Source organism: Magnolia sinica, chromosome 6 (assembly GCF_029962835.1).
Source record: "Magnolia sinica isolate HGM2019 chromosome 6, MsV1, whole genome shotgun sequence".
Classification (NCBI taxonomy): domain Eukaryota; kingdom Viridiplantae; phylum Streptophyta; class Magnoliopsida; order Magnoliales; family Magnoliaceae; genus Magnolia; species Magnolia sinica.
Window position 1 is genome coordinate 908,810 of NC_080578.1, and position 23,027 is coordinate 931,836.

Sequence of the window (23,027 nt, forward strand, 5' to 3'; positions counted from 1 at the left end):
GGTTAGGATCGTCCTATCGAGATAGCTTTGGATAGTGGCAGATCAACGGTGGAGTACGCAGGACGCATGGTTTGGATCACCGTACGTGTGAGTCAAATATTCGGTGCAAGATATGAAGGCACTGGATATCTCGCTCGTGTTACATGCTGTTTGATTTTCCTGTGCACTGGTGGATACCGAGCAAAAGAGTAATAATTATTTTCATGTGTATTTACAAGGCACCTGATTTGATTGCTTAACTTTTTGACATGGCAATCGAAAACATTGTAAAATATATATGGGTCACTCTATGATTTATTTTGCTTAGCCACACCGTTCATCCATTATGCCTTTTGAATTTATAATACGAATAAAAAAATGAGATATATCCAAAACTCAAGTGGACCACACCATACGAAAACAGGAATCGAATACTTACCGTTAAAAACTTTGTGAGGCCACTGTTTATTTTGGTGTGGGTCACCTGAATGTTGGATCATCCTCATTTTTTGACTCAAGCCTCAAAATATTGTGGTAAAAAATATAAACGGAATTGATATATCATATACATTACGTTGACGTTCAAAAATTTTAAATAGCTATCTAAATCAGTTTCCTTTGCAAAAGTTTTCCTTGATTTTCAAACGAATGAAATGATAATAATTACCCATTTCCTGGTATTTACCCAGGCTCTTGTAAATCAAACACGCCTAATGGGATGTGGACTAGACGTGTAAGGGATTCTCGAAATATAAAGCAATTATTATTATACGAGAGCACTTTGGATCCGTTGATAGAATGACGATTGCTTGTGTACGGTGATTCTAACTGCCCGCCTGATTGGTCCCACTGGGCCATTGCACCAATCATGCAATCCTACATTTGTTCAAGTTAGGAACCTTTTCCCTGTTAGGAGCGGACCGGGAGACCCTTTAGTGGGTGTTTACCTGACCATCGGGCCCACCTTGATATATATATATGTTACATATCCACGCCGTCCATCTGTTTTTTTTATAGCTCATTTTATGGCATGGATCAAAAAATATAGTAGACCCAGATCTGAAATGGACCACACAGTACGGATTGAATGCCCACCATTAAAAACTTTTCGTGGACTTCAAATGATTTGAATCAAGCTGATATTTGTGTTTCCTCTTCATTCACGCCTGTTGATTTCATCAACAGATTCGATAGAAAATAGACAATAGACATTACGGTGGGACCTGGGAAGTTTTTAATGGTAGGCGTTCAATCATCACTGTTTTCTGTGATGTGGACCACCTGAGATTTGGGTCTGCTTCAGTTTCAGGTACATGCCCTAAAATTAGCTGGAATAACATATGGACGGCGTGGATATACAACACATACCTCAAGGTAGGCCCCTCGTTCAGGAAAACACCCACTGACGTGTTACCTGGGTACACCTAATCCGCTCCTGTTAGGAACCGCAGATTTTGTGCATCCAGATTGTTTACCGTACACGTGGCACTCCATTGATGATCCCAACCAACCATCCAGCTGGGCCTATGGTTGATTGACCACTGAGTGGAAATTGACTTAAGCCACCTAGTAAATGAACCTTCAATCACTGATGACGGTTCTCTTAAAGACAGTGGTCGATCTCTTGTTATACTTAAGTAAACAAAGACATGCTTGCGTGTGAAATTGGCAAATACGTACATCAATCCAGACCATCCGAATGATGTATGGGGCATATACCAAAAATGAAATTGAGTGGACCACCCTAATATTTTATTCGTGGACCCTGACTTTTTCACTACTTGTCAGCATGACTGTCCAATTGATTGGCGTAGTGAGGACGACCACCTAAGTGTAACTTCTACGTTACATGATTTGGACGGTTTCGGTTGAGTCACATCACATGCATCCCACTTGTAATATGTACAACGTCCATTTCCATTATTTGTATGGATCATCATACTCTGCCAGCCTATCAAATAACCCCTCTTCGAGATAATATTCAATGAGGGCCACCCATATCATGCTATGTGTGCAAAGTCTACTATGATCTAAACTATCCACGTGGCAAACTTCTAACCGTTCAGATGATCCATGACTGTAAGGCAGACAGTAGCTCGCACCTGGAAACAGATTGCGTGGTGTGTTGCACACCACCGACCTCCCTGGTGTTTCCGTCACCGAGTTCTGTGGGCCCCACCAGGATGTATGTGTTAAATCCACACTGTCCATTCATTTTAGGAGAGCATTTAGGTGGGTCCATATAACCTGGTGACATCAGCATACAACGGAAGTCGGTGGTGTGCGGCACACCACGCAATCCGCTTCCCTCGCACCAGAGTGGCAGCATCCGTAGGTAATCTGCGTCCCCTTTCATAGCTTCATTGGTTTATTGACTTCTCTTCGATTCACCAACGCAGAAATGGACGGGTAGTAGTTGTATGTAGACTTCTAGGGATTGGCAAGTTACCATCAGCGTTACCTTGAAGATCTTTGGGTGAAAGAATGCTGCCGTCCATTTGCCATTTGGGTCATATAGGTACGTTGAGTCAGCTCAGTGTGGCCCACCTGATGAACGGATGGGATTGATTTATTTTTTTTAGCCCTAGATCTTCATCAGAGGACAGACTTTAGGATAACTGGGATGTTTTCGCACGTTGGCCGTACGTGCAAGGTGAACTGTAACTCTCGCGTCCATAAAGCATCCATACTTTTATAAAGGGAGCTCGCTCCGGCGGTTTCGGTACCACCGTAACCATAGTGGGATTAGAGAGTTTTAACTAAATCTAAACCGTCCATCAGATGCGTCACCCAAAGAAAACATTAAAAGTTAAAAAGGTCATCTTGATCCAAAATTCAGGTGGGCCATAGCGCATGGAAGGTGTTGAGAGGAAACTCTTAATGTTCATTAGAGTTGGAGGACTAGCGTGTTGTATATATAGAATCCAGACCGTTCAGTCCTTTCATACAGGACATATAAAAGATAAGGACAAAATCATGAGGTTTTACGACTCAGATGTACCCCTGTGAAATTCAAGGGTAAATGTTGCACCTGATATTGTTCCATATATGTGGCCCGATTTAGCCTTGAATCCAGATGAATTTAGATCCTTATATATTTTCTGAGGTGATGCATCTGATGCGTGGGTTGGATGACGTGGATTCATCACGTGAGTGTCACATCTGGCCTGAATACAGTAAGTTTACGGTGGTACGGGTACCACTGGAGCGCGCACAATTTGAAAAAAAAAAGACCATTGTACCCGTGGCTACCACAATTGCGGGTCACGCGTCTTTCGTCACCCATGTTGTGGATGCTCGATGCGGATCTGGACAGGTGTCTAAAGACAATATCGCCCTTCTTCTTATTGCGGGGCATTCAATGCCATGTGGACCCGCAATTTTCCCGGTTGCAGGAAGGGAATGATACCGTAGAGAAGGATATTGGTGGACCCAGCTAGGATGAACGATTTTCTTTCTGAATCATGTGGGATGCAGTAGTACCATTAGACTGACGGTTCTGATTGATAAATCACCTCAAGAGAACGGAAATCATCTCCATCATTTGTTTTACAGAGCGTGTAAAACGCCCAAGCTCTATGACGCCCAATATGTTTTGCATGAGAAATCCACTCCGTCTAACGTGTGAGAAACCTTATATTCACCGTCCATAAAGAAGATTAGCCTCGTAAAAAACTTATATAGACCACACACCGGAACAATGTAAAATTGTGCCTAAACAAGTAAGTTCACATGGTGTGGCCCACCTGAGTTATGTATCAGCCTGATTATTTAAATATACCTTTAATCCTTATGAACCACGCCTGATGAATAGATTTGATGAAAGATAAAACATCATGGTGACCCACACACAAACACAAACACAACATTGTGAGCCCTTAGAGCTTGGGTGGGATGGGATTGCAGTCCCTCTATGAGCTTGGGCGTTATAGTCTGTACAAGTGGACTATTATTTTATTGGGCACATGACCCATTAATGATGTCCCAAAATGATTAGATTATCAGTTACATCACTATAATTACTGTAATGTGATGATCGGTGCCGTCCAAACATTGTCCATGTAAATCAACTGTTAAAAATTATTGGTTAGTCACTCGGACATGATTTTGTGCTTGTGGCCCATCCAAGATTTATAATTTCATCATTTAAGGTAAAGTATATATTTCAACAGGCTTATTACAACCATTATGTTAAACGTTACAAATGTTCACTAATTAAATGTATTAAAGTTGATTTAGTAATTAAATTCATATATCATGCATAACTACCTTTGGATTAAAGTTTATTCTCAATCCAGAGTGCCAAATACAATTGGAGGATTTCAAACCCAGGGTCTCCAAATCTAGAGAGTTCCAAATCCACACTCTCAAACAGGCCCTTACTACCATTGATTTCTTTTCTTATCAACAATTCATGGGTAATGTTCACGCCAGTGATTGAGCTACAAGGGGCCATGAAACCAAAACGTCGATTTGGTTAGCCTAACCATATTAATTAGATGTGCCAAAACCCAGCTTGATCCGTAACCCGTAACTTTGGTGTGCCGCAGCAAAGAAAAATGGCAGGCATTGGGGAGGGTGACACTCACCAGTGCACGCTCCATCAAGGTACTAAAATAATCAACAGCACCCAATCAAAAGGACAACTTTCACATGGATATTGAGAACCACACACCTGTCCAAGTTCATCATAAATCACACAAAATCCAATTCAGATTGACGTGTTGGCTAATATAAGCTATACAAACTCCAAAATAAAGTCATATGTGCCATTTAATGGTAGAAGAAACCCAAAATCTACACCTACAAAAATAAATCCTTTTCAAAAATGTCCAGAGCATAAATCAATTTTTACTGCCACCTTTTCTCTTTTGAAGGGACCCGACCCGAACAGAACAGACCCGACCTGAGCGGGTGAGCGGGCAGTATAAATTAAAATTTTATTTTTTTTAACCCTAACTTTTCCTTTCCCCTCTTTTCTTACCCTACCCGTTTTTACAGCAACTCTCCTTTTACCCTCTTTTCTTACCCTAACGGCCTAACCCAACCCGAACAACGGACGATCGCTGCCCGGGTGTGAATACTAAAAATCCATGTTAGGGAACCTCAATCAGGTAAGCCTTGGAATTGCTTGGGTGTGATTCTTTGTTCTGAATATGTAATTGGAGAAGAATAAGATGGGTGCCAGAACCCAACACCTGTTTTGAATACTGAAAATCCATTGAAAAAGTCTCTTCTTCTTCTTCTTCTTCTTCTTTATTTTGGCGTCTCTCTGTATTCATAACATTCCTTGGAAAAACTTGATTTTCTAAGGATTGATTTTTATTTTTATTTTTTAAATAGTTGGAATTTTGTTTGTTGTTTCCTAGACGCTTCTGCCTGTTTCAGTTAGCGCAATTTGAATCTAGTAATTTTTCTGATTTTGTGTATTTGCAATTTTCTGTTATCTTCTTTTTGTCATTTTTGTAGTTTCTGATACCTTTTTTTCTTTTTTCTTTTTTCGTTTTTACTTTCTTTTTTGAACAGTTGAAAAATGAGCTCCATCAGTTTCCAAAACTTCGCAGTGTTGGATGTATCTGGGAAAAAAAAAAAAAAAACCATTAGTTCCTCTGTTTTTTTTTTTTCCTTTCCCATTCCCCATTCTATGCGAGAGACAGTGCTCTAGTTCGAACTTCAAAATCCTAGAGTGATGTTTATTTCTCTCAATTTTCATGGGGTTCTTTTAAATGGGTGAAGTCCCTTTGTCTGGAGTTCAACGATCCATAGATTTAGGTCTGGAAATGTCTTGATTTCCTCTCTCTCTCTCTCTCTCTCTCTCTCTCTCTCTCTCTCTCTCTACCTATCTTTCTTTCTCATCTTTTGTCTGAATTGCTTGGGTGTGATTTTGTTTTTCCTTTTCTTTTCTGTGGGAAACCCGACACTTACTAGTGCACGCTCCATCAAGGTACTAAAATAATCAACAGCACCCAATCAAAAGGACAACTTTCACATGGATATTGAGAACCACACACCTGTCCAAGTTCATCATAAATCACACAAAATCCAATTCAGATTGACGTGTTGGCTAATATAAGCTATACAAACTCCAAAATAAAGTCATATGTGCCATTTAATGGTAGAAGAAACCCAAAATCTACACCTACAAAAATAAATCCTTTTCAAAAATGTCCAGAGCATAAATCAATTTTTACTGCCACCTTTTCTCTTTTGAGAAGTTGCAGTGAGGTGTTCTTGCAGTCAACAACTAATAAATTAAATTCAAAAGTGATCAAAGATAAGGAGTAGAAATTGGATTTGTGGATTTCCACCTTTACTGGGTGTCCATATGCTATGCAATCTCTGTTGTGTTTTTTTAAATAAAAATAAATTTAAAAAATAAAAGTTATTTTTAGAAAGTAAATAAATATATTAATTATTTAAACTCTCCATAAATAGTGTGTATAACCAGTCGGCAAGAGAATGGGTTTTTGCTTATGCAATCAGGTTTCAAATCTCATCGAGGACGATTCACGCGCGCGCACTTGTGTATCGTCGTAAGGAGCAAAAAGAGCCTTAGTCTTTTTGGCACACAGTTCAAACTTTTTAGGCCATAGTACCTTAATGATCAGCGTTACCTTGAAGATCTTTGGGTGAAAGAATGCTGCCGTCCATTTGCCATTTGGGTCATATAGGTACGTTGAGTCAGCTCAGTGTGGCCCACCTGATGAACGGATGGGATTGATTTATTTTTTTTAGCCCTAGATCTTCATCAGAGGACAGACTTTAGGACAACTGGGATGTTTTCGCACGTTGGCCGTACGTGCAAGGTGTACTGTAACTCTCGCGTCCATAAAGCATCCATACTTTTATAAAGGGAGCGCGCTCCGGCGGTTTCGGTACCACCGTAACCATAGTGAGACTAGAGAGTTTTACCGAAATCTAAACCGTCCATCAGATGCGTCACCCAAAGAAAACATTAAAAGTTAAAAAGGTCATCTTGATCCAAAATTCAGATGGGCCATAGCGCATGGAACGTGTTGAGAGGAAACTCTTAATGTTCATTAGAGTTGGAGGACTAGCGTGTTGTATATATAGAATCCAGACCGTTCAGTCCTTTCATACAGGACAGATGAAAGGTAAGGACAAAATCATGATGTTTTACGACTCAGATGTATCCCTGTGAAATTCAAGGGTAAATGTTGCACCAGAGATTGTTCCATATATGTGGCCTAATTTAGCCTTGAATCCAGATGAATATAGATCCTTTTAGTTTTTATGAGGTGATGCATCTGATGCGTGGGTTGGATGACGTGGATTCATCACGTGAGCGTCACATCTGGCCTGAATACAGTAAGTTTACGGTGGTACCGGTACCACTGGAGCGCGCACAATTTAAAAGAAAAAGACCATTGTACCCCTGGCTACCACAATTGCGGGTCACGCGTCTTTCGTCACCCATGTTGTGGATGCTCGATGCGGATCTGGACAGGTGTCTAAAGACAATATCGCCCTTGTTCTTATTGCGGGGCATTCAATGCCATGTGGACCCGCAATTTTCCCGGTTGCAGGAAGGGAATGATACCGTAGAGAAGGATATTGGTGGACCCAGCTAGGATGAACGATTTTCTTTCTGAATCATGTGGGATGCAGTAGTACCATTAGACTGACGGTTCTGATTGATAAATCACCTCAAGAGAACGGAAATCATCTCCATCATTTGTTTTACACAGCGTGTAAAACGCCCAAGCTCTATGACGCCCAATATGTTTTGCATGAGAAATCCACTCCGTCTAACGTGTGAGAAACCTTATGTTCACTGTCCATAAAGAAGATTAGACTCGTAAAAAACTTATATAGACCACACACGGGAACAATGTAAAATTGTGCCTAAACAAGTAAGTTCACATGGTGTGGCCCACCTGAGTTATGTATCAGCCTGATTATTTAATTATACCTTTAATCCTTATGAACCACGCCTGATGAATAGATTTGATGAAAGATAAAACATCATGGTGACCCACACACAAACCTACGGTTGACCTCCCATCCCAAGTATTCCATGTGGCCTGGCCCACCTGAATTTTCAAGGATGATTTTTGGCCCCAGGGCCTAGCATATTGAGGAGTACACCTGATGGAGGGAGTGGATGTCACACAAACACAACATTGTGAGCCCTTAGAGCTTGGGTGTGATGGGATTGCGGTCCCTCTGTGAGCTCGGGCGTTATAGTCTGTACAAGTGGACTATTATTGTATTGGGCACATGACCCACTAATGATGTCCCAAAATGATTAGATTATCAGTTACATCACTATAATTACTGTAATATGATGATCGGTGCCGTCGAAACATTGTCCATGTAAATCAATTGTTAAAAATTATTGGTTAGTCACTCGGTCATGATTTTGTGCTTGTGGCCCATCCAAGATTTATAATTTCATCATTTTAAGGCAAAGTATATATTTCAACAGGCTTATTACAACCATTATGTTAAACGTTACAAATGTTCACTAATTAAATATATTAAAGTTGATTTAGTAATTAAATTCATATACCATGCATAACTACCTTTGGATTAAAGTTTATTCTCAATCCAGAGTGCCAAATACAATTGGAGGATTTCAAATCCAGGGTCTCCAAATCTAGAGAGTTCCAAATCCACACTCTCAAACAGGCCCTTACTACCATTGATTTCTTTTCTTATCAACAATTCATGGGTTATGTTCACGCCAGTGATTGAGCTAGAAGGGGCCATGAAACCAAAATGTCGATTTGGTTAGCCTAACCATATTAATTAGACTTTTAGATGCATGCCATAGCTAGGTGGTAGAGCCATGGAATAGTGGAGGGCATTGAGGAGGGTGACACTTACTAGTGCACGCTCCATCAAGGTACTAAAATAATCAACAGCACCCAATCAAAAGGACAACTTTCAAATGGATATTGAGAACCACACACCTGTCCAAGTTCATCATAAATCACACAAAATCCAATTCAGATTGACGTGTTGGCTAATATAAGCTATACAAACTTCCGACCCGATCCGGCCCGTTCCGAATAGAACCGACGGCCAAGATCAGGCCTGATCGGGTTTGAATGTTCAGATCCGTTTGTTTTTCGAATCGGGTTGGATAGACCTCTGTCCGGACCGACCCGACCCGGATACCCGAACCGAAGGGACCCGACCCAAACAGAACAAACCCAACCCGAGCGGGTGAGCGGGCAGTATAAATTAAATTTTTTTTTTTTTTTAACCCTAACTTTTCCTTTCCCCTCTTTTCTTACCCTACCCGTTTTTACAGCGACTCTCTTTTTACCCTCTTTTCTTACCTTAACGGCCTAACCCAACTCGAATGACAGACGATCGCTGCCCGGGTGTGAATACTAAAAATCCATGTTAGGGAACCTCAATCAAGTAAGCCTTGGAATTGGTTGGGTGTGATTCTTTGTTCTGAATATGTAATTGGAGAAGAATAAGATGGGTGCCAGAACCCGACACCTGTTTTGAATACTGAAAATCCATTGAAAAAGTCTCTTTTTTTCTTTTTTTTTCTTTGGCGTCTCTCTGTATTCATAACATCCCTTGGAAAAACCTGATTTTCTAAGGTTTGATTTTTAATTTTTTTTTAATAGTTGGAATTTTGTTTGTTGTTTCCTAGACGCTTCTGCTTGTTTCAGTTAGCACAATTTGAATCTAGTAATTTTTCTGACTTTGTGTATTTGCAATTTTCTGTTATCTTCTTTTTGTCATTTTTGTAGTTTCTGATACCTTTTTTTCTTCTTTCTTTTTTCGTTTTTACTTTCTTTTTTGAACAGTTGAAAAATGAGCTCCATCAGTTTCCAAAACTTCGCAGTGTTGGATGTATTTGGGAAAAAAAAAAACCATTAGTTCCTCTGTTTTTTTTTTTTTTTTTTCCTTTCCCATTCCCCATTCTATGCGAGAGATGGTGCTCTAGTTCGAACTTCAAAATCCTAGAGTGATGTTTATTTCTCTCAGTTTTCATGGGGTTCTTTTAAATGGGTGAAGTCCCTTTGTCTGGAGTTCAACGATCCATAGATTTAGGTCTGGATCCGTCACGATTTCTCTCTCTCTCTCTCTCTCTCTCTCTCTCTCTCTCTCTCTCTCTCTCTCTATCTCTCTTTAGATCTACCTATCTTTCTCTCTCATCTTTTGTCTGAATTGCTTAGTGTGATCTTGTTTTTCCTTTTCTTCTCTGTGGGAAACCCGATCCGAACCTGGGTCAATTCGATCCGACTCGGTTTTCCGAACCGAGTCTGACTCCGATCGGTCCAGGTAGGACAACTTTCACATGGATATTGAGAACCACACACCTGTCCAAGTTCATCATAAATCACACAAAATCCAATTGAAATTGACGTGTTGGCTAATGTAAGCTATACAAACTCCAAAATAAAGTCATATGTGCCATTTAATGGTAGAAGAAACCCAAAATCTACACCTACAAAAATAAATACTTTTCAAAACTGTCTTGATCTTTAATCAATTTTTACTGCCACCTTTTCTCTTTTGAGAAGTTGCATTGTTGTGTTCTTGCAGTCAACAACTAATAAATTAAATTCAAAAGTGATCAAAGATAAGGAGTAGAAATTGGATTTGTGGATTTCCACCTTTACTGGGTGTCCATATGCTATCTAGCCATTTATTGTTGTGTTTTTCAGAATAAAAATAAATTTTAAAAATAAAAGTTATTTTTATAAAGTAAATAAATATATTAATTATTTAAACTCTCCATAAATAGTGTGTATAGCCGGTCGGTAAGAGAAAGGGTTTTTGCTTATGCAACCAGGGTTCAAATCTCCTCAAGGACGGTTCCCACTGTCCGCGCACGCACGCGCAACGTGGGCTGTAGGGTTGCTTAGGCACTTTATTAGCAAGGAGAAAAAAAAGCTTTAGTCTTTTTAGCACATGGTTCAAATTTTTTGGGTCAAAAAAAAAAAAAAAAAAAAAAAAAAAAAAAAAAAAAAAAAAAAAAAAAAAAAAAAAAAAAAAAAAATTTTTTTTTTTTTTTTTTTTTTTTTTTTTTTTTTTTTTTTTTTTTTTTTTTTTTTTTTTTTTTTTTTTTTTTTTTTTTTTCCATGTTGAGCCTACAGCTTCATTTGTTGCACACCTCTCGATTGGTTTTTCTCTCTTTCATGTCTCAAACATTGGTTAGTCACTCGGACATGATTTTGTGCTTGTGGCCCATCCAAGATTTATAATTTCATCATTTAAGGTAAAGTATATATTTCAACAGGCTTATTACAACCATTATGTTAAACGTTACAAATGTTCACTAATTAAATGTATTAAAGTTGATTTAGTAATTAAATTCATATATCATGCATAACTACCTTTGGATTAAAGTTTATTCTCAATCCAGAGTGCCAAATACAATTGGAGGATTTCAAACCCAGGGTCTCCAAATCTAGAGAGTTCCAAATCCACACTCTCAAACAGGCCCTTACTACCATTGATTTCTTTTCTTATCAACAATTCATGGGTAATGTTCACGCCAGTGATTGAGCTACAAGGGGCCATGAAACCAAAACGTCGATTTGGTTAGCCTAACCATATTAGACTTTTAGATGCATGCCATAGCTAGGTGGTAGAGCCATGGAATAGTGGAGGGCATTGAGGAGGGTGACACTTACTAGTGCACGCTCCATCAAGGTACTAAAATAATCAACAGCACCCAATCAAAAGGACAACTTTCAAATGGATATTGAGAACCACACACCTGTCCAAGTTCATCATAAATCACACAAAATCCAATTGAAATTGACGTGTTGGCTAATGTAAGCTATACAAACTCCAAAATAAAGTCATATGTGCCATTTAATGGTAGAAGAAACCCAATATCTACACCTACAAAAATAAATCCTTTTCAAAAATGTCTTGAGCATAAATCAATTTTTACTGCCACCTTTTCTCTTTTGAGAAGTTGCAGTGAGGTGTTCTTGCAGTCAACAACTAATAAATTAAATTCAAAAGTGATCAAAGATAAGGAGTAGAAATTGGATTTGTGGATTTCCACCTTTACTGGGTGTCCATATGCTATGCAATTAGTGGTTGACTTCTACGTGTCAGCGGTTGATCAAGGTTCAAAGAATAAACTGAATTTTTACTGGTGGAAATTGAATTTTTAATTTCGACATGATACTCTTAAGGCATTACTCTTATTATTTTTCATCTTCTTCTATCATCACCTGCTTATCACCCACTTATTATACATGTTTTTAAATTATTTTTAAAAAATCAATAAAAATAATATTTTTTTTTACGCTTTTACCCTTAACATTGACATAAAGTCTCAAACCAACTACCCCAATCGGCCAATGAAAAAATGGGATGTTTCTAAGAGCTTTCAAAAGCTAATTAGGATAAGCCCTTCATGAGAATGACTTAGAGTTCTTGGGGATTAAAATTGTGCAATATCAGACAAGAGATAAATCTTTTAAATAATAAAATTATGCAATATCAGAAATGTGCAAACTTTTAGATCTTCAGTTATATATGAATAAATGTGTGTTATGTGTCCAGTGAGTCATATAAGGTCTTTAGTTCAAGACTAATGGGTCACTAAGTACCTGACATAACTTAGATACGTATACACTACAGTAAAGGTTCAAATCTAAAAGATACATTTACTTATGTACCTATCTATATTGATATGTCATTCGTTCTAGAATTTGATTTTATTTTTGAAATTGTAAGGGTTGTATTTTTTAGAATAAAAATAAATTTCAAAAATAAAAATTATTTTTAAAAAATAAATTAATTAATTAATTATTTAAACATTCCATGAATGGTGTGTATAGCCAGTCGGTAAAAGAAGGGGTTTTTGCTTATACAATTAGGGTTCAAATCTCCTTAAGCACCGTCCGCGCGCGGCTTACGCTATAGGGCTACTTGGACGCTTTATTAGGCGCATTTAACACTTCGCACGTGCACATCGTCGCAAGGAGAAAAAAAAGCTTTAGTCTTTTTAGCACATGGTTCAAATTTTTTGGGTCATAGTACAATTGGAATTGAACTAGGGTTTACCCTGATGATTTATTGCCTTTGGTTGATTAAGAGTCATTGTGATATGATTATATATGTGGCACCTATGCCACGTGTCGCTTATGTGGATACGGTTTTTCCTATTGGATAACTGTTTCTGTTTGAATGGGTACAGAAATAATTGTAATAGGACAAAGAGTCATATCTTTTCATGAAAAAGCAACTATTTGTTGTGAATGGGTATGGATTTCTTGAAGAGACACATTAGCATTTCTTTAGGAAGAAATTCATAACCTTTCAATTGATATAAATCCTGGATACTATAATTCAGAAGTTAATACTCTTAATTCTTAAGATTATATCATCTTCTGTGCAATTACTCTCGATCTAACTTCTTGCTAAGTTTTTTCTGAACGTCTTAAAGGCATATCAGTGTCAAAACTAGAGATTTGTTCAACACTTAATGTGCAAATTTTCATGTTGAAATTCGGATTGAGAGTTCATTGTATCCTGAAGATAATTTATAGATTTCCTTCATTTACACTTGCTGGAATTAACAGAAAAAGTGCAGCAAATCTGTCTTGAGAAATTGACTATTTAAGTCGAGCCTTGATCTTAATAGATCTGATCGTCTCGTTATCTTTTTTCTATCATCCGTTGTGTGCAAGAAATACTTAATTTTCTAACATTTAAGATAGATTTGATATCTTTTCATAATGGAGGCAATTCATTCTATTCAAGTTATGAACCAAAACTTCATATGACTGGATCATTTCGACGATCAATTCTTCTTAAGATGATGAAATAAGGATACACACAAGGCCGAAATGTACGAACTTTTAGATCTCAGTTATACGTGAATTGATATGTAGTATCTGTCCAGGTGAGTCATATTGATGTAGAGCGGTCGCACGATTACATGGCTAAGATGGATCAAAAAGCGGTCGATGACAAAAGTAATCCGACCATCGGACTTTAAATCGGCGTATCTCGCAATCCAAAATAAGTTATCGGGCGTAAAATATATGATTTTGGGGTAGAACGAGCTACTTTAGCCAACCAACCCAGCTATGCCGGGTTGCGCAAGCCGGATTTGCAAAATACCCCTGGATCGACGGTTGCTTCCTTATTTTAATTTCGTTTTTACTATAAATAATAAGTTTTAGTTTTATTATAACCCTTCATCTGTTGGGCTTTAGGAGTTGCGTCCAATGTGAAAAGAGCTTAGAGAAATTAGGAGAACGGTTTGGTGAAGCCAAATAGGACACTTACTATTTTTGGCTAAAAACCTTGCGCACTAGTAGATATCATGGTCGTTTATAAATAGTAAGTTTACTATTTATAGTAAGTCGCGAATTCTAGGAGTTTTAGTTGTAGTTTGAGGTTGAGTACTAACTCTTAATAGATCTATAAGCAGATTTTGTTGAGATGATGCAGAATAATCTTTGATAAATCTACTTATATGAGTAGATAAGTGAGGTCGCTTTTGGAGAGATTGAGATCGTCTCTAGAATACTTATGAAATAAGGATACGCACAAGGCCAGAAATGTGCAAACTTTTAGATCTTCAGTTATATATAAATAAATGTGTGTTATGTGTCCAGTGAGTCATATAAGGTCCTTAATTCAAGACTAATGGGTCACTAAGTACCTGACATAACTTAGATACGTATACACTAAAGTAAAGGTTCAAATATAAAAAATACTTTTACTTATGCACCTATCTATATTGATATGTCATTCGTTCTAGAATTTGATTTTATTTTTGAAATTGTAAGGGTTGTATTTTTTAGAATAAAAATAAATTTCAAAAATAAAAATTATTTTTAAAAAATAAATTAATTAATTAATTATTTAAACTTTCCATAAATAGAATGTGTAAATAGTTGATAAGAGAAGGAATTTTTGCTTATGCAACCAAGGTTCAAATCTCCTCGAGGATGGTCGCATGCGCAGCGTGAGCTGCTTGAGCACTTTATTAGGCGCACTTAGCACTTTTTGACACATGGTTCAATTTTTTTGGGGCCATGGTACAACTCGAATTGAACTAAGGTTTACCTTGATGATTTATTATCTTTTGTTGATTAAGAGTAATTGTGACATGATTGTACACCTATGTCACGTGTCGCTGATGTCGATACAATTTTTATTGTTGGATAATTGTTTGTCTGAATGGGTACAAAAATAACTGTCATATGACAAGGAGTCATGTCTTTTCATAAAGGGATATTGTTTGTTGTGAATGGGTATGGTTTCTTAAAGAGACAATTAGCATCCCTTCAGGAAGAAATTCATAACCTTTCAACTGATATAAATCCTGGATACTGTAATCCAAAAATAAATACTCTTAATTATTAAGATTATATCATCTTCTGTGCAATTACTCTCGATCAAACTTCTTACTAAGTTTTTTTTTAACGTCTTAAAGGCATATTGGTGTCAAAATTAGAGATTTGTTCAACACTTAAATATGCAAATTTTTGTATTGAAATTCGGATTGAGAGTTCATTGTATCCTGAAGACAATCTACAAATTTCCTTCGTTTGCACTTGTTGAAACTTTTTTTTAAAAAAAGGCAGTAAATATATCTTAAGAAATTGACTATTCAAGTCGACCCTTGAACCTAATAGATTTGATCGTCTCATTATCTGTTTTCTATCCTCCATTATGTACAAGAAACACTTATTTTTCTAACACTTGTATGTGTCAGCAGTCGATTAAGGCCCAAAGAATAAATTGAATTTTTGCTAATGGAAATTGAATTGTTAATTTCGACATGATACTCTTATGACGTCATTCTTTTTATTTTTCATTTTCTTCTACTATGACCCACTTATTATACATCTTTTTATAATTATTTTTAAAATTATAATAAAAATAACAATTTTTTACACTTTTACCCTTAACCTTGATATAAAGTATCAAACCAACTACCCCAATTGACCAATTAAAAAATGGGATGTGTCTAAGAGCTTTTAAAACTAATTAGGATAAGCCCTTCATGAGAATAATGCAGAGTTCTTGGGGGATTAAAATTGTGCAATATCGGACAAGAGTTAAAAATCTTTTAAAGAATTAGACTTTCTTCTCTCTTTTTTTTTTTTTTTTAATAATGCTGTATTTTATCCATCATCTAGTTACAAATAACCAAAATGATATCACTCTCACTCATGAATACCCCATTCTCTCTCATTTCTAACACAACGCCCAAACTATAATGCCAAGCTTTGAAGATTAGGTAAGGACATTCTATGAAAAAAAAAAATATTTCTCCACTTCTTTTATGACCATCTTGGAATGAATTTTAGTTAAAAACTTTTAAAGATTAGATGAGAATATTCTAAGGAAAAAAAATAGTGATATACTCTCATCCTTTTGTGACTAACCTCACACGGGTTTTATATGAGAAAATCCTAAGAGTAGGGAGTGGATGGAAGGATTCTAATCATCATCTCAAATTAAGGGTGTCCTTCCTTATTTGCTCATATCTTCAATTAAAGATTTCATATAATAAAACTGGAAATTTAAGAGCTTCAATTATTTTATTTTTTCTTCAAATGAGTAAATTTCATTGTCAAAGTGGATCTCACATACACATCACAATAGGCGAGATCATCTTCTCTTTCAAAAGAGTGGTTCTAACATTAACATCATGGTGGGGCCCATCTGATTATCTTCTCTTTGAAAGCTGTGCCATCCTATGTTTGGCACCTTATCTCAAAAATCAGGCCAACTAAAACTCAAGTGGGCCAGCACAATAACTAACAGGGTAAAATCATGGCTAAAACGTCTAAATTCACTAGTGCAGCCTCTCAAGCTTTGAAATACCATGAATTTTGTCTTGGTGACATGTGTTTATTGAATAGGTTAGAGGGCATATAAACCAGAGCTCCACAGACAGCTATTGCTACACCTTCGCATCCTTAGTTGTGTGGTATACCTGAGTTTTAGATTAGCCTAATTTTGGCTTCCAATGTAAAGATGAGACACTGCACCTTATGAGCCAGGTGGATCTGATGCACATCACCCTTGTTTAAGTCTCACATACGAGTGTAGTTCTTCATGACCGGGTCGAGATTGTATTCCTTAACCTGATCAATAATATCTAGGTCAGGTCCAGGTTGGGTGGAAGTTGATATAAGCTTGATCAAGCCTAAACTAATTAAGATGGTCCATAGGCAATGCATTTATATATAGGCCAAGTCTAAGCCAAGTTTGCCTGATGTTTCTAATACCTCATTTAATACAAATTGCTTTTGAGTAACCTAGGCGCCCCTACAATCCAATTCTAATATCCCACAATTTTTTATTTTTTATTTTTACTAATTTGATTTTAGTTGACCGACCCATTGCATGAATTAAAGGAATTTAGACCGTGAGGTCTAGACCTGAACCTGGTCCAGTCATAGTAGAATACATTTCTTGACTGCCTAGACTCAAATCCACGTAAACATATCCGTGCCAAGCTAGGCAATGTGGACTTTGAAGGCTTAAACCCATGGTTCAAGGACCCATTTGAGTCGTATTCAACTCGTCTGAGTTTACTCAGTTTCAATGGTGAACAGATCGATTTGGTACAACAATTCAGCCCCAGGGTTGGGTGAGTCATGACTCGACTCAAAAATAAATACCAGTTGGGACAAGTTGCTGAGTCAAGAAGACATGTTTAAAGCTAATAGTAGCAGTGTGGTGACATGGACCTAGCCAATGGGTTCAAATATAGACTAGGGGTTTGGTCCAACCACCCGTTGAGTTGACAATCATTACCCCAAACTTTTTAATGTGTTCTCATTAAACACTTCAAGAGTTTTTTTTTTTTCAAGAAACCCTCTTAATGGCTTATATTTCTTTCATTCTTCTTCTTTTTAAAAAATAAAAATGAGAAGTACTTGGACGAATCACTTCGAAAGGGTCAGTAAAGAACTTATAAAAAATTAAAAAAAACACTCAAAGTCGTGGTTGCATCGGGACATCAGGACAGTTGACTACACGTACGTTACATGGGCAACCATGCAAACATCACACCCATATGATAAATATGAGCCATTTGTTCGATGGTCTTTACTATTTAGTATGGACGATCCAGATCATTTAGCCAAAAAGAACCAAAAAAATAAACAACCAACAATTTAATCCATCTACTTGTTAGGGCCTATCATGGATTTGCTTATAATATTAAAATATCACCTTTTCTTTGGCAGTTGCAACCAGCTGATCATCCATGTGTTTGAAAACAACTGGTGGTACAAAATAATGTCAAATTGATAATGGATTGGGCCATCTGATCTGTGTGATTTTTGCTCAGTAGTCTATCAAATGTCCTGGGTCCAAGTGAACTGATGCAACTAAGAGCAACATAATCCATGGTTCTCCGAAAGCATGAGAGCATCTGGCAAGACGGCATTGCAGTGCAAAATACCCAATCCAAAACAATTTGCATCTTAAAATATATCAAGGCAATCTTAAATGGAAGCTTTGCATTCAAAATTTGAAAGCTTACGTACTGTTTCTGTTGGAAGTTTTAACGTACCCACCGAATTTCTGGATAGCCTATTAGGTGCGGCCTTACTGTGGGTCCCAACTTGATGTATTTGTTCTACATCCATGCCGTCCATCCATTTCGCTCGATCATTTTAGCGCACGAACCCAAAAATGAAGCAGGTCTAAATGTCAGGTCGACAATATAATAGGAAACAGTGGTGATGAACACCTCACCATTAAAACTTCCTATGGCCCATCGTAAATTTTATTTTTCATCCAACCTTTTGATAAGGTCACACAAATCTGGACGAAGGGAAAAACAAATATCAGCTTGTTCCCCAACTTGTGTGGCCCACAAGAAATTCTTAATGGTCGATCATAACTATTTCCTATGGTATGGTCCACCTGAGATTTGGATCTGTTTCATTTTTGGCCTTATGCACTAAAATGATCTAGAAAAACGGATGGACGGCATGGATATAGAATACATACATCAAGATATGCCCCACTTTAAGGGCCTCCCCTTTTTGGATGAGACCGGGCCCGCTGCTAATCCGCTTCCGAGAAAAACTTTGATACTCTGGCAGAGTGTGATGGATGACACCCAGGCAGTTAGATATTGATTAATAATGCATAAGTAATTTAAATTAAACTGTCTAAATCACAGGTCCTGCTTTAGATGAGTTGTGAATTAAAAAGTAATTTTATTTGATTATATGACTACCGATTTGGTGGACATGTATTGGACGGTTTAAAATGAAATATCCCACATTGTTTCAATAAACAAGCGTCCGCGAATCAGAGATTAGGAATGTTCAACCTGTCTGATTTTTGGACAGTAAGTTAACAACAATAGGTTCTACAGTTTAGGGGGTTTAAGTTGAGTTAATGTAGGCCATGTGTACAATTTCTGAATGACTGAGTATCGGGAGTCTTACACTGTCAGAGTATCAAATAACTACCCCAAGACAAAAGCCCCATAAATGGCATCGACTTTCTTTCTGATATTCTCAGCTACTCTCTTCCTTGTTTGGTTTGGAAGAAAGAGGCATTATATATGATACATGTAACCTGCCTCTCTCTACAATGCCCATTGTTTGATAATCCTGACCATTTGTTGGTCGTAGCCCACTTCAGATGAGTATGAATCCAAAATCTTCCCTGATGGGATGAGTTTGGCCACTGATACACAACTGAAAATAGAAAATAACAACAGTGGTCCACACTTTAACTGAAAAAAGGTTCTAATTTTGGTCACTCGGGTATCCTACCTGTGAGATTTTTAGGCCATGTTCCAACTACAGTGAGATACGACAGAACAATAGTCTGGATTAGTGGACCATGAGCTCAGCTTGTTGGAATTCAAAACCATGAACACTGTCCAAAGATGAGACCCACAGATACTATGGTTCCTCATCTAGAAAATGGCCAAAATCGAATCATTTCTTTCCACAAATTTCAAATGCTGGTGTGGTTAGGAATTTGAAGTCATCTAGTAATCATGGAATGGTAAAAAATCTTAATCTGAAAGCCATTGGGGAAAAATCTCTAATTCACTCTGTAAAATAAAGTAAATAAATTGTCCAAGGGTTGTTTGGATGCACTGTCAAAAAGGGCCTTAGACACCTAAAACTGCCATTGGAGCCAAACTCAGTCCCCACCGTGTGTTTGGATGCATTATTGGAAAACCACGTCCTATCTCCCACTTCACAAAATAGCCACTAAAAATCCAACTCAACCTATTGATTTTCGACAAATCTTCCAAAAACCCAAGAGCGAAAGCTCCTTTCATCAACGAGTGTCCAAACAGGCCCTGAAAGTTTGTAGGGACATCGTGCAGCAAGGACAATGTGCACACACTTCCCACCATCAGTGAATGTAACGTGCGCACAGTCTCTCCTACTGTTGGTGCACATTGAAGTGGGACCCAGGGGGTCCTTAGATCCTTGCCTTGTGGTAGTAGACTCTCAAGAGTTTGAAGAGACGATGTCTGGGGTTCAAGTAACCATAGGTGGTGAAATCTCACAAGGGCGTGAGCGTGGAGCGTGTGGGGGGTGCGTGTGTAAAAAAACAAAATTGGAACCAGGGGAAGAATCTTTTCCCTTATTAAATTCTATAAGATCATACATTGTACGGACCATTCTCTGGTCAAATCAACACCAGACACTATAATAAATCATTTTTCCACAAGTAGGATTTTGTCCAGGTGGACCATTCAGTGCGACCATAATAGATCACAGGAACAATGAGCCAAAATGGTATTAGAAACTGAAAATCAAAACAGTAAAATCTCTCCACATGAGAAGTACTAAAAAACCTCTCTTATACAGAGGCATGCTCACTAGCGCACCCGTGTGCATGTCCGCACCTTTGTACATGTGTCATGGGCCTCTAATCTGAACGGTACATGTGATGTGGCATCCCATGAAATCCCTAGGTACCAGTTTTCACCTTGACCTAAAACTATGGTGGGCCATAGCAAAGAGAGATGCAGATAAATGGAGGAAACTGTTTTATTTTTTCATAGCCCACTTAATTTTTAGATCAAAGTAAAGGTTAAGCCATGACTGTTTCATAGGGTGCTGTGTCAGATGGATCATTCAAATTTTGGACTCACGAAAACAGTATATATATATATATATATACAATTTTGTTATGCTTTGAAATTTTATTATTATTATTTTTTAATGTTGTAATTTGGAATAGTGGTGCAGGCGTTGGTAGGTGATCGGTTCAAGCTCAATCTAGAGCTCAGAGACATTCATCTATGGGACTAAATATCTTACAACCACATGCACAATAACCAGCACCCGACATGAATTTATCCCAATCCATCATTGGGAAGTACGTTCCTTAACATAGGAGGGTTATAACTAAAGTTCCCAATGAACAAATAATCGGAATACCCCCTTGGTAGTTTTCAAATGGATGGTTAAAATTAAAATAATCATCTATCCAAATTCAACAAGTAAATGCCCCATAAACCAGTAGTTAGGATCATCCAATCAATCTGAATAGGTGGATTAAGTGGGGCCCATGATTTGGACGTTTTAGATTGTGGTACATGCATGTGGCGTGTATAGTGACTGCATGCCTTTTTATTGGTAGTCATACGAGGGGAGTGTGTGTGTGTATATCAAAATAACTCCACTTGGTGCTACAACATGTGACCATTTTAATAACTTGGTACCAACCCATGTTGCAGACCGCAGGAAAGTAGTAAATGAGATGGATTCCGGTGATAATTGAACATCATTTTAAAATGGTGGTGACTGGTCAATCGTACGAATGGTACAATCTTACAGTATTCCATCCGATTGCGTGTTGACCCCAACCAACACCATTGGCTCGGTAGCCTTGGGATTTATTTGGGCTAGATGCTGGTGTTAGAGATGGCTACTCAACATAACAACTTTTGAAAGTGTTTTTTTTTTTTTTTGGATGGACCTCATCTCTGCAGCACGTGGCCTATCATATCCCGGTGCGTCCCTATACAAGTGAGTTACGTGTCGTTTGGGTCACCATTCAATCAGTGTTCATCCAGATGGACCAAATCACTAACCCAATTGTGATTGGAAGGTAATTCAGAAGTTCCGCTGAGAATTCCAGTAGTAGCAGCCGTATATTTTTGTCAACCATTCATTTGAATGGTTAGGATCACTCTATCTGCTTGTGATTTCAGAGATATCATCTGATCTACAGTGTTCTTTTGGGGGGGGGGGGGGGAGGAGCCACATGGTAGTAGAAGGAGATGCAACCATCTTCAAAAGAGAACTGCTCCCTGTACGCATGTACCACCAACAGTGGTACAGCCACCGTCCCGTTGCATTTGGAACGGATTTAGTTAGGTTCAGGAAAAACCAGTTTGGTCAGGCCGGGACCGTGAGGCCCACCTTGATGTATTTATTGTATATCCAAGCTGTTCATCTATTTTTTCAGATCATTTTACGGAATGGACTTTAAAATGAAATAGACTAAAATCTTAGGTGGACCACACCACTGGAAACAGTGGTGATTGAACACTTACCATTGAAAACTTCCTGAGGCTCATTGTAACGTTTTTTTGCCATTCAACCTGTTGATAAGGTCATGTAGACGTGGACGAAGGGAAAAACAAATATATCATCTTGATCCAAAACTCTTTTGGGCCACAAAAATCTTTTAATGGTCAGCCACTACTATTTCCTGTGGTATGGTCCACTGAGATTTTGATCACCTTCAAATTTTTTGCTAAATTCCCTACAATGAGCCGGAAAAAACGGATGGACGGCGTGGATATATAACTCATGCATCAAGTGGGCCCCACAGTCACGGCCTGACCGAACCCGCTCCCATTTCCGTCCCAATTTTTTTCGCTTCTAAAATTGTGAAAGAGGTTCGTCAGGGAGACTCGCGCGTGAGCATCGCCTCTTGTATCTCACCAATTGAAAATCTACACCGCTCATCTAGTAAGTCCCACTGTGGATGGACTACAATGTGAAAATTCATCCGACTAATCATCTTCATCGTCCACGAAACATGCATTGAAATTTAGAACCGTTGTTTCTAAATCACCAACTTATAACGATAATTCTATTTGATCAGTG